Here is a 9,599-nt window from a genome sequence, read left to right as displayed (position 1 = left end):
AAAACTGAATCTGAATGTAACTATAAGAGTGAGTTAAAGAACTTGATATCCTTATGTGGGCTTTGATGATTACCTATGAGCATTCTTCTTTTGACCAACTAAAGGAAACAAACCAAAAAATTTGTAACAAGAAGATATACTCAAGCTCTTACAAATAGGCTTTGGATTAGAGCAATCCAATGTTCAATGCAGTTCAATGGAAGAATAAAGACATTATTTCCACATCTTTTCTACTCATCCTACTCATGAAAAAGTTGGAAATTAGAACAACTTTTTCCAGAAATAGAAATTTGTAAACTCCAAATAGTATCAACTAGATATACCAGAAGTAAACTGCCATCTTAGGTCATTGAACTTTGGATCCAAAAATGGAACCACAAGAGCACCACTGAATAATAGTGTACTTTTTCATATGAAAATCCATATCATAAGAAGTGCCTAAGAGTTACGTTTCGGGTAAAGAGACTGAGCAAGTATTTCACTATTAACCACAAATTCACTTAAGCACACCTCAATATTCAATCTAGAGAGAAAAGTTTCCTAACTACAAAACTATAAAAAAACAACAAAATCTAATAAAAGCAAAGGCAACAAAATGTTGAACATCTCAAATGACATCCATCCAAAAATATGTTTTAGATGTTCCCAATTTCCAAAATTAGAAGATGACTTGTGTCTTGCAATATGATGGAGAGAACAACGCAAGCAACACCAAAGACTGTGATGGAGAAATGTTTACTCCAACTTCTTCCTACCACAAAGTGAAAAGAAGAATTTTGTGAACACGCCAGGATATGCTCATGATTCTTGTAATGTTAATTTAAGGAATGTATGCATAAATGAAAAGTTACCTTATAAACCAATGATAACAAAGATAACAAGATCAACATCGTATCCTCCTACGTGCAACCATCGTTCCTTTTGCAATGACTGTCCTTCCTAAATTGTGTGCAACATACATTTCATTTGCAAGTCTTTCCCTAAACAAATCCATTTTTCCCATTTCTTGCTGTTGTTCTACACAACTACCAACTTCTTCATCGTCACCATCCTCATCAATAATTATATCTTCGTTTTTCGTATTCTTTGAACATTTTATCATTAAGATCTTCTTGACGAATGAAGTTGTGTAGACAACTAGCAGCTATAACAATAAGCCGTTGTTTATTGAACGGAAACGGCTTCATGCTATTGAGTATTGGGAATAGTGCTTTTAATACACCGAAAACAACATTCAATAACATTTCTCAATGAAGAATGGGCATAATTGAACAACTCTTCTACTCCAACTGGAGGACCACTTCGATGAAAGTCTTGCAGATGATAACGTACTCTTCAAAATGGTGAAAGAAATCCTGGCATATTCATATATCCGGCATCTACGACGTAACATTTACCTACAAAATGGTGTAAACGAACAATTCTTATGTTCATTTTGGCGTTAACTTAAACATAGACATTGATATTAATGTGAATAAATATACCTGGCAGAGGTTTGGGAAAGTTCATTTTTTCATCATTCAAAGTTTCTACTAAAATGGGAGAATCATTAGCTGATCCCTCACAACCTGAACAGACATGTGAACTTCATATCAAACGAACATGCTACCATCACATTTTGAGTTGGAGTCCCTTTCCTACCACAATATGGAATTTGTTCATCTGCGGGAATTACTGCATCTACGTGAGGACCGAAAAAGGAGGATCTAAGAACCACTAATTAAATCTAGAGAACACTCATTTGGCCACATCACAAGGAGCAGAGAAATGTCACAAGCCATGAAAAAATATCATATCAAAGTTTAAATAGAAATAGCATACTAAACCGAGAAAGGAAGCTCAATAAATGGTTAAAATTGAAATGCAAATACCTTTTTTGAGAAATCAAAATCCGGGATTTGAAAACAGAGTCAGAAACAAATCACCCAACTCACAACATCAAATAGACAATAAGATTACTTCAAAAATGCATTCAAGTCATGAACCAATTGGGAGTATTGTCATCCACCACTGTACAACATCAGATTCCAATATGAGCAAGTTTAACATGAATAAATGAACAATTTTGAGTTAATAAATAGATAACACTAAATAAAACACCATCTAGCTTGAAGGGAAACAATGCTCTAAGCCAAATTGATAAGGATCTTCATCTCCAACAAACCTAAAATTCACCAAACAAAAAATATTTTCTAAGGCATATTTGGATTCCAGGAATTTATTGTAACAGTTTAAAAAGGAAAATATTTCTGAAATTTTCTACTTTGTTTACCCACAACAAAAAAGAAGATAACTCGAACTAACTCTATTCCATTTTTATTTAGATGGACCTTCAATTTACGATGATATCTCTTTAAATAAGCCATAGCCATATCATTTCTCTCCAAATTGGGTGAAGAAAATTTTATCTGTACAACTTGCACACTCAATGTTACGAACCCAATTCGGTTCGTAATGGATTTGATCTTCTTAGAGGGAAGATCAGCCTCTTGATCCACTTCGAGGGAAGGATCAATCCTCCTTAGTGCACAAAGACACTTTCAGAAACAATTTTCTCCATTCCCCAAGAAAGGCTACGTACATCTTATTTGTAGAAAATCCCTAATCCAGATAATCCTTATCTTTAAGACTCCTACACATTCTAAAGAACTACAAAGTATATCCTACCAACTGATAAATCTAAACTAATTTATTCCAGCACAAGTGGGTCCCATCTAGGCACGTAATATTCCACCCGCCTTGAAATCAACCTTGTCCTCAAGGTTGGAGATTGCGGACCAATTGGTAAAAAATCGGATCTGACGTATTTTCCAAAAGTCTTTTTACGTCTTCCTCATTTTCTTCTTCTCTTTGTCTTGCGGTATGTCACCATCAATGGTGGAGACAGCCCCATTTTTAAAACAATCTCATCGTGGCATTCAAAGCTACTACATTTTGTCTTTCTAGAATGATTTAGATGTTGACGAACGAATGGCCGTGGGTGGGAGATCCTAAGAGGGGGTGAAAAATTCATCTCCCTTTTATTATTGCTAATCTCTTCCATTTTTTTGGGCAATGATATTTTCACTCCCCCTGCAGTACGGATTCACCCCCTGCTAACGTTAACAGTGTGCAACTTTAACACTTTTTGACGTCAAATCAAGTTACCAGGAGGGCGAATGCGTACTGCTGGGGAAATGAAAGTGAAAATATCGTCACCCTTTTCTAAATAGAACACACTTTTGGGTGAGTTTATGTAATTATAGGGTGAAATTATTTTGTGGATTTTGAATTGCAGCTCGTTCTTCAATTTCTGAAGCTTCATCCATCACGGATTTAACTTCATCCTTTTTTTTCCCTTCACTACAATGCGGAGGGGAATTTTCCGATAATTTCTATGATAATATGTCTTCATTTCTGGTTTCTTTTCCTTGTAAATAACTATATTTTGTCTCTCCTAATTCTCTTTTCTGGGGAAATAAACATATCCGTATGATGATCCTAACCCTCCAATCAATATAAGTTTATCCCTTTATAGATCAGACGGCTAGGATCATCCTTCGGAGGTGACTTGTGGGATACAAGCTAAGCAATTTACATTGTGGCCTATGAATTTCTGACCAAAGTGTTGTGTGGCCCACTTAGGATTATGATCCAAACCGTTCATTTCTTAGGCAATAGTGAAGAGTGCCACTACCCAAAAACTTGGTTCCCCTCTATTCAAAATTATACCATGGTTGTGTTAGATGGGCACAAGATCTAAACCCTTCATCCAAGGAGGTGCATGTGGATGGGCCATTATACCAAACCGTTAGAACTCAACTCAACTAAGCCTTTGTCGGCTAATGAATCCTTTAGAATATTTTCATGAAGAAGGCGAAAGAATCAACCCGGCTCAGAGTGACAAAGTCTAATCCTGACACTAGTTGGGTTCATCTGCATTGATCATTTTCTTTTCAATGGAGGTAGACTCTTCGGCGACAAACTTTCTTTTGCGGCTTTTTCGCCTTTTCTTTTGGCTGATTTCTCTCTCTCTCTCTCTCTCTCTCTCCTCTATTTCTATTTCATCGTCTCTTTTTCATCGTGCAGGGCTTCTCGATCGTCACGCTGATTTTTTTCAAGCCTTCCGCAAATCCTTTTTGTCTTTCCATCATTTCCGAAACCAAAGCCCTAATCTCCTGTAGATCTTCATGTATGGATTCCCAAAACTCTGAAGGTGCAACCATGGCGCAAGATCGACGACTCTGATACCACTTGTTATGAACCTGATTCGGTTCGTAACGGATTTGATCTTCTTAGAGGGAAGATCAGCCTCTTGATCCACTTCGAGGGAAGGATCAATCCTCCTTAGTGCACAAAAGACACTTTCAGAAACAATTTTCTTCATTCCCCAAGAAAGGCTATGTATAAGTTATTTGTAGAAAATCCCTAATCGAGATAATCCTTATCTTTAAGACTCCTACACATCCTAAACAACTACAAAGTAAATCCTACCAACTGATAAATCTAGGGAAATGATAAATGCACCCTTTTTCATCAAATGGGACACCCAACTGCAGTGTACGTGGCAATCAAAACCGTTGAGTCCTTCTGAAGTGAAGTACATCAGCCCCCATGCAGTCATTGATACACTGTTGCTGGGTGTCCCAAGTGACGAAAAGGGGTGCATTTATCATTTTCCTAAATCTAAACTAATTTATTCTAGCACAACTGGGTCCCATCTAGGCACGTAACACTCAATTCAACAATTAATAAGAACGACTATATATATTATTTGTACAAAGCCAATAGGGAAAATCAATTATACAAAGAATAATAGATATTGTAGCATAAAGTTACTGAAAATTCATTAGTATTAAATTCATTAGCAGTTCAACAGTTTGTATGAAATCAATTCGAGAATAAATTTTACATTGCACGAAATTGGAGAAGTAGAAATATAGAGAACCAGATACTTAAAAGACTTTGAGAAAATTGAAAGGAGAATCGAGCAATGAAGACTGTGTTAGGGTTTGTATAAAGCGGTGCAAGTGAAATTTGGAATGGAGGATTCGAGAATCAAAGAAAAGGTGTAGACAAAGGCAGAGAGTAATGAATTCGAGGGTATTTACCTTGAACTTCTTGCAACTTTGTCTTGTCGAGAGCTTGAAGAGAGGTTTTCTTCGAAAGTCTGAAGCAAATCAGAAGAGCTAGGATTCCTCCATTAGTGTTCGTCCAGAGAGAATAGGATTCGTTGATTAGGGTTCCTCGAGAGAGAGAATAGGTTCGTCGAGAGTTTGAAGAGAGGAATACAGGGATGGAGTTAGGGTTTTGGAAAAAAAATGAATGCTTTTATTGGGGTTAAAGCTGTGATATTGGAAGATATTTGGGGGTAAGTTTCCAAAAAAGACTCGGAAATTAGTAAATCGAACGTGCCCAATCAGTTTATAATCACCAAATTTTGTGATTATAAGTGGATGTATATTTCATTATAATCAAATAATTTGATTGTAACTTATAAGAGATTATAATATAAGCAAACCAAATACCCATTTATACCTAATCGATTATATTTGATAATCTATTATTTATAATCCCAAACGAACAGGCCCTAAGAGGTTTTAATTAATAGATATTAACCTAGATGGTTTTTGGACATAGCTGTATACGAAAGCTTAAATGGTGGGAACGGTGGGAGACCTTGCCGATACATGCTTTGACCCCACTGTTGAAAAAAGTTCATCGATTTCGGCGATGCTGAAGACATTTCTTTCTAGGAGTTACGCAAGAAGATAAGACAAAGACACTTTTTCGAGGGGAGAGGTCGGTGGACTCTAATCAAATGACCAAACTATCCATTTTTTAGGGTAAATTTTTAATGTACATCTCTCGAATCATGATGCAATTTGTTTGTAAAATTAAGCCATTAGTATGGGTTATTTAGTTATTTCAGCTTTACCGACCGATGTAGATTGCTCAAAAAGTAGGACAGGTCGGAAATATCATGGAAATAACTAGCAGTAGCATAGATAGATTTCCAACTGTGATAAGTTACCCCGGGGGAAACTATAAAATAGCTTGTGCATGGTTTCCTTCATATAGTAAAAGAAAAAGGTTAGAAGAGAATGAGTTTGAGAAGGGGTCCAACCTCCCACATCCAAACCCCAATAGAGGAGGCGCGATGGATGAACAAAGCAGTCTTTGCTTTTTCCCTCTCCTTTGCAACAGCCTTACTTGCACTTCCACAAGATAAAGCTATGCAACATCACTTACCATTGAATCTTGCCACTGTCTCTATCTTCGTCTCCTTCTGTGCTTCCGCTGCCTCTTCGTGTTTCCCTCAGTTCGTTAGGGCCGCTCTTCTTGCAGGCCACGCAGGCCTTCTGGCTGCTACTGTTGCAGTATCTTCTTTATTGACAATTCCCCTGTATGGAAATTTGGAAGATTGGTTGTAGTTCTCTATGCCCCATGTGTTTTCCCTCTCTTTTCTTTCTTGTTGGAGTTAAGTAGACAACTTCGTGGGAGAGATTTTAGTTTCCAAGCTGATCCAGATATAGAGACACCACATATGCACACTTCAGCTGAGTGGACTCAACTGGGGTCCCTACAAAGGAAACCCAAACCAGGAATAATAATAAGTGGTAGAAGATCGTCATATTTATACTATTATAATGAAGAATTATACTATTCCCGCACCATTGACTGAAGATTTAGATATTTGACCATAGTGGAGATGGAATGTAAGCTTATATATAATCAACGTTTGATATTGTAAGTAAAAAAGTTCTGCGTTTGGATGACTAAGAGATTTGATAGCTTCAATAATAATTCGTCTATTAGTAGTAAGGGGAGAAGAAGAGGACGAGGATTGGTTCTTCTTTAGTAGGAGTGTAACTAGGTCCGTGAAATAAGGGGATTTAATGTTTTATCCCAGTGAAAGCTTGAAGATATTTGTAAATGTTTTTATTTGTGTGTAAACTGTCTTGACTCTTGATCATGCCATCACGTTGGCCCTAAAATCCTTATGAATATATCAATGGTAAAAAGGTGATTTTCAATGGGGAATGATATATTCACCCCCTTTTCTTCCCAGGCCAATCCCTTGTAGTTTAAAAAGACTAGTCATAAATACACTATAGAGGTGTGGCCTGGGGAAGAAAAGGGGGCCAATATATCACTTCCCATTTTATTTTTTATAATGGGTATAAGGAGGCATGCATGTGAAATCAATACCTGGGGAAGAAAAGGGGGCCAATATATCCCATCCCGAATAAGCCCAAAGATAAATCCTTACGATACTTAGACCTGGCAAAATGGGACCCGTACCCGCGGGTACACCCGGCCCGTAGGGGTACGGGTACCAATTTCATTACTCGCGAAAAAAAAACCCGCACCCAGCCCGTACCCGTCACCCGCGGGTGGGTCTGGGTAGGGCGTTGGTGCCCGCGGGTTACCCGCAATTCGGTTTTCAACTTTTTATTCTTAAGGCCTAAACACTAAACAGTAAAAAATAGACTATGTAGGTGGACCAACAAAACAAGTCAAAGCAATCAGACTATGTGATTGGTATCTTTGGTTGTACCAAAACAAACACTTATTAAAGTAAAGGAAAAATTGTATGATGAATGGGCGTATAAACATGTACTCATCATCCCATCCTTGATATTCTATCCAACAGCAGCTGACTTGTTAAGAAGCTGCTGTTGGATTAAATATCAAGGCTTGTACATCCATCGTACCACCTTTATGTGTTCATACACCCATTCATCATATAATTTATTTTTGTAAATATATATAATTTCTTCTTTAAATTTGCCGGGTTACCCGTGGGTATACTCGTACCCGCCCGGGTGGGTTCCGGGTTCATGAAAGGCTACCCGTACCCGTGCCGGTATTTCTTACCCGTACCTGCGCGGGTTACCCGTTTGCCAGGTCTAACTATACTAAAAGTGAGAATCCTATATTTTTCGGCACGTTCTTTCCTTCTATTGCCTTATGCGTCCCACCTTAATTTCCGTCAAACTACCACGTATGTCCTTTTTCACTACTACTTTTTCGTCATTTCCGCTTCTCATATGCCCTTGCACATGCGTCAAAAAAAGACGCCAGCTGTCTCCTTTCATATGCCCTTGCACATGAGTCAAAAAAAGACGCCAACTGTCTCCTTTGTTGATGTATTTTCGTCTACAGGTATCATTCCCTCACCGCCACGTGTCTTCCATTCTAAATATGTTGTCCTTCAGTTATGTTTTTCCACTCTTCTGGTTGCTAGCTTTTTTCTCTTGTTGTTCCAGCTGACGCACATCATCAACCCTTCCCTACGATCCAAAAACATCCGCCCATCAGAACCATCCATTTCCATTGACAGGCCTACAACCAAATCTTATCCTAAATTTCTAAGTTATATTTAAAGGGAAATGACATCATCACCACAATATTTTTAATAATTGTACTAACTCGCCTTGTCTTTTATTATATAAAGTGCTGCTATAAAGCGTTATTTCACTTTCCAAAAGGTTCAGATAGGCTAATTACAACATAAAAGACACGCTAAACTTCTGCAGCTATAAATCGGAATTACATTATGGAAATTTCTACAGTCGGACCGTTGGGATCATCCTAGGGAAATGATTTTTGGGGCACAACCTATGTACATTGTGGCCCATGCAGCCCAACAAAAACAGTGGCGTTTGCATTGTTTGGGTGATCTAAACCATTCATTTGTTGGGCCCTGGAGTAAAATAGTCTGTGCCTTGAAAATCTTCTCCATAGGATGCTCCGATCTGCTGAGGTCTAATTCCTCTTATAAAAAAATGCCACGTACATTTCTATCTTATCGAATACATTTGCGGGGAAGAGTGGTTAACATTTTATCTTTTAGAATAATATAAGATATGAGACTTAAAAACTTTAGAGTGTTCTTAAAACTTTGAGTGGTACTTTTGGGCAGTGAAGGGAAGAATAAAGATGTTCTTCCCCCACTAAAATTTCAAATTTAAGACAAATACTACGGTTAAAACACCGGTAGGGGGCGGTTCAGATATCTTACTATGATTTTACAAACATGGGTTCTGAGTAGGGCTGCAACTCGGGTCCGGCAGGTCGGGTTTTGAAGAACCCAACCCTACCCGAGAAATATCTCGGGTCGGGTTTTTTTCCTGAAAACCCAAAACCCACGATTCCCAAACCCAGCCCTACCCATGATAAATATCGGGTAGGGTCGGGCTGGGTCAGGTTTTTTTACGTTGACGCAATTTTTTAAGGAAGGCAAGGCAAATCAACTCATTGAAGTAGAAAAACTCAAGCATGGCAAACTCTATAGTGCATTAACTAATAACTAGTCCAAAGAGAATAAATTGATGCATTACCAAATGAAAATGATTATACTCATATGAGATAAACAACAAACTATTTAGTGCATTAACTATTTAGTTGAAACTTGAAACCCTAGAGCTAAAGGGGGGAAACGAACAAAAGATGGAAAGAGTCCTTGTAATTGCGTGCGTGCGTGAGTTTTACTTTTAAGTTTTCACTTTTAAAGTAACAAAGTTTTAGAGAAAAAAAATACGTACTATAACTTAATTAACTCGGGTTGGGCCCCTTCAAACCCGGCTCGACCCGAGATTCATGCAGGCTTTTGG

At 37.8% G+C, this 9,599-nt stretch overlaps 1 long non-coding RNA gene across 1 annotated transcript; it reads right to left on the bottom strand.

The window, feature by feature from the left end:
• Positions 1-1,515: 1,515 nt before the first annotated feature.
• LOC143886205 (uncharacterized) lies at positions 1,516-8,272 on the bottom strand. Its single transcript, XR_013253702.1, has 3 exons — positions 7,965-8,272; positions 6,232-6,562; positions 1,516-1,662 (listed from the first exon to the last, which is right to left on the bottom strand). It is a non-coding gene; the product is annotated as an uncharacterized LOC143886205 (long non-coding RNA).
• Positions 8,273-9,599: the final 1,327 nt, after the last annotated feature.

The sequence above is a fragment of the Tasmannia lanceolata genome, unplaced genomic scaffold (genome assembly GCF_043159265.1).
Source record: "Tasmannia lanceolata isolate RefF3 unplaced genomic scaffold, GAP_Taslan_0.1 ptg000011l, whole genome shotgun sequence".
Taxonomy (NCBI): Eukaryota; Viridiplantae; Streptophyta; class Magnoliopsida; order Canellales; family Winteraceae; genus Tasmannia; species Tasmannia lanceolata.
This window is presented reverse-complemented; position numbering and strand designations above follow the sequence as displayed.